At 42.5% G+C, this 3,736-nt stretch overlaps 1 long non-coding RNA gene across 1 annotated transcript; it reads right to left on the bottom strand.

Annotated features, from left to right (window-relative positions):
• Nucleotides 1-912: 912 nt before the first annotated feature.
• Nucleotides 913-3,300, bottom strand: LOC122457067. Its single transcript, XR_006276363.1, has 2 exons — nucleotides 1,160-3,300; nucleotides 913-1,050 (listed from the first exon to the last, which is right to left on the bottom strand). It is a non-coding gene; the product is annotated as an uncharacterized LOC122457067 (long non-coding RNA).
• Nucleotides 3,301-3,736: the final 436 nt, after the last annotated feature.

Raw genomic sequence — 3,736 nt, 5'->3', positions numbered from 1 at the left:
AGTGCTCAGCACTTTCTGAAAATCAGACCCCTTCACCAGACTCCTTCATGGTGTTTCAAGCTGGGCACTGCAAAATCATTAGACGCTTTTGAAAATCTTAGCCTACATCCATGAGACTCCCTCTGTTATTATTTCTTAAACCGCCCTGAGCGAATTTGCAGAATCTACTGTTTCTCCACCAGTTTTGATAGGGAGGGTGTCACCCAAAAGCTATAGACCTCCATCTGTGCTAACAGGGCTTGGGGGTTGTCTATGCAAATCGGGGTTCTATTGCCCTTCAAAATGTGTGTCCAGTTCCCATTCACAATGCCCCACTGACGCAGTGCATTTGACCCTATAGGATTACTACATGCAAATTAATGAAACACAAAGAATTGAGGCCTCTTCCAGTATCATATCCGATTAGTTTGCCTATTTACATGGGATTGGCTGGGGGGATTGACAGGTAATGTCACAATGCCACCACCAGCCATGAGCTGCTCATACTGCAGTGGCTAGGGGGAGACGAGACAACTCGCGCCTTTTGGTTCAGAAATAAAAGATCTTCCTTTATGTTAATACACAGCCAGGATCAAAGTTCCATCACATTGTGAAGAATCAAATTAGAGCATTTCTAGAGACATAGCAGAAGGTAAACAAGTAATGTGCTGTAGGGCTTACTCAGTATGCAAAAGCTCTTTTATTTCCCTTTAACCACTAACCACATTCTGTTTGATCAATGCACAAGAAAGCATCTTTGCTCTGGGGCACAAAACAAGTGGCATATAGTAAAGGCAAGGCAGTATTTATCACAGTTAAAGATGAGCAAAACTGCCTTCTGTAGTTTAAGCCGTTAATAAGAGCTACATCCAGTGTTTTGCTATAGGGTACTTACCTGGCTGTTGATTTGCTGTTTCGTATGTTCTTTCTTTCTTTGGTCAATCTCCTTGTTGCCATTAGAAGTTTATTGGATTCTTGTGTTTAAAATTGCAAGCAGGTATTTTGAATGAGCGTTAGTTCTTTAAATATATGCTGTATCTTCCTGTGTCATGCAGCCAAGCAGATCAGAAGCTGCAAAGTCACAGGCAATTACTGCTCTTAAACAGACGAGGCACTCACTAAAAGGATGTGCTGCATCTTAAATTATCCATAAACTCTCTCACCGCGCTTCTGTTAATACCTGATTTCTGGCGCATTCCTAATTACCATGTTCCCTATCAAACTGTCACCTTCCTCTGACAAGTAAGTGCCTCTGCGGAGGAGAAGAGGGCTGGCAAAACTGTTAAACTGAAATCTGTTAAGTAAACTTGCAGCTAGGCTTCTTGAAGGCCTGCGTGATTGTTCAGCAGTATGAACCACGCTGTATTCCTGTGCCACAAGCTTGGCTGCAGGATGTGTCGGGGGCGACCGCAGAGAAATTTTTGTCTCCACAGAACTAGAAAAGCATTTTTGCACCAGCAGTGCTGAGCTGAGCTCATGCACAGAGCAAACCAGGCTTTCCTCGTGGCCCCCTCTCAGCGCTCTCTCGCCTGGCCTCCAGTGCCTCACCCAGCATCACACAGCAAGTCATTTTGCATTCCCCTCTAAGGGTTTACTTCGGGGAGGAATTGTTTGGAAGCATCACAGAGAGGGGAATGAGAATCGACACCATGCTGGCCTGTCCAATTCACCATGGCTTCCCCTTGCACTCTTTGGCAGGAGCCAGCCTTTCTCTCTCTCTCTCTCTCTCTCTCCAGAAAAAAATAAGGGGCTATCCCTGGCTCCCCCCAAGGTGCTTTCTGCTCTCTGGATTTTACAAACATGAGCCTGATTCGGAGACTGCAACATGAGAAGGAACAAAGTCACTGACGTTTGGCTCCGTGCAGTCGGCGGTGCAGAGATGTCAGCAGGAAGACAGTGCACGCACTGTAGTTAAGACCTAGTTAGAAATGCCATGCTCCCTTCCTCTTGAACCTTTACACACTCCAGCAGAATGAGAATGTGCAATTCATGTCTCATTAAAAATTTTTTGAAATATTATCCTTTTGCCTTCTTTTCATTTCCTCCCTCTTAAACAAAACTAGAGCTTCCTTTGGAGAATACAAGCAATTTGTTACCATAACAACACCTTTTCTCTCCCACTCTGCAAAGTTTAAATACCAGCTTCCCCTGGAGACTAACTGCCACCATCTCACTTGCAGAAGTACAGTCACTGTGGTGATAGGCAAAGAATTCCCCTCCAAATGCTGCTGGTGCAGGTGCCTGCCAGTGTTAATTCAAAGTGACAAATCTCAGGCTGGATCCATCTGTACATGCAATTATTTTCCATATTCTCTCAGTTTCACAAACTGGCTCTTAGCTCTCCTTAGCTGCCCAGCCACTTCGATAATTTGCGCACCAGGCAACAGAGCCATCGAATGGTGTTCTGCCAATGTGTTACTTGGCCACTATCACCACCAGTCTCCATTGCATGGTTTACATGCTGAATGCTTTCTTCTACTATTTGACCAGCTTTAGTGACAAGGGTATTAATTAGTCTGCACTTTTCCATTTAGCTCATTCACATTATGTGAGGGTCTGTCACAGACTGGAAAGCTCACATCTATGCTTTCCGGAACCTCTTCGGGATGGGAATCAGGATGGAAAACCATTTTTCTTAGACGATTTCAACTAGTTCCTGGATTCTATTTAGTCAGAAATGCTATGAGAACAACTTCCTATAACATTCCTGATCCCATCTGAAAGCCTAGTGCAGAAGAACACAGATGTTTTAAAAAGGGAAGAGATTTACCAGATATTTTCAAACTTCAGAGGAGTTTGGCATTTAGTCTGAGTTAGGGGGGAGGTTTGCACTAGGTTTTTACACTACCTGAACAAGGGATGGACCTGGTTCAAATAGCCCCCAAATTATTATGTATGGTTATCCTCGTTCAGTTGTTATTACTATTAGTAGTGTTTGTATAGGGCCAGCACTCTACCAGGGGTTTCACAAACCCAAGGTTAGTTGTAATAAAGGAATTTAACAATAGTTTGGTCAAAAGGCCCTCATTTCAGTAACTTACTTGAGAACATATAATTCCACTGAGAAATTGACTTCCTTGGTCGGCAGCCTCTATTTTTCTCTGTGTCATGCAATCATCTTGTCTCCACTCCTTCCAAATTACCCAGTCAACATATTTATCTAGTGAGGAGCTAGTTTCTTATTTATAATTTAATCCTGACAAAACGGTGGTTTTTAAATGCCAGTAGCTTTTGTTTTTTTTTCAAATCAAGTTGAAAGTTCCCCAGACCTCTGAAATAAAATATAGCTTAAGAACTTTGTTTTTAATGTACTTCATGTAAGAATTTTTAATACTGCTTTCTGTTATAATTCTAGATCCTGCCTCTGGACTCTTGCTGTGCAATTATATAACCTTGTTATGTAAACATCAAAATTAAATGCACAGGATGACTCAAACTAGATTCACTTGCAGAGCTCAAAACCTTCATAGCACGGCCAATGGGACCACGGCCAAAACAGCACAGTGACGGAATTCAGTTTTAGTCTCTAGAAATCTGAATCTGAAAAAAAAATAGATATAGATATCATTTTAAATATTAAGAGCCACTGAAGAATTTTCATGAGATGGCTGATTTCAAGAGAGACTGGATAGTAGCTCGGAGGATTGGAAATGGCCAAGGGACCCTTTCAGCTCTATTTTCCCAGTTCAAATCCAGCCTAGGACAGTAGTGACTGACAATTGTTAGCTGTCAGACAGTTCTTCAGCTGGTAGTCTCA

The sequence above is a fragment of the Dermochelys coriacea genome, chromosome 18 (assembly GCF_009764565.3).
Source record: "Dermochelys coriacea isolate rDerCor1 chromosome 18, rDerCor1.pri.v4, whole genome shotgun sequence".
Lineage (NCBI taxonomy): Eukaryota > Metazoa > Chordata > Testudines > Dermochelyidae > Dermochelys > Dermochelys coriacea.
The sequence above is the reverse complement of the archived record's forward strand: the minus strand, read 5'-3'. Positions and strand labels throughout refer to the sequence as shown.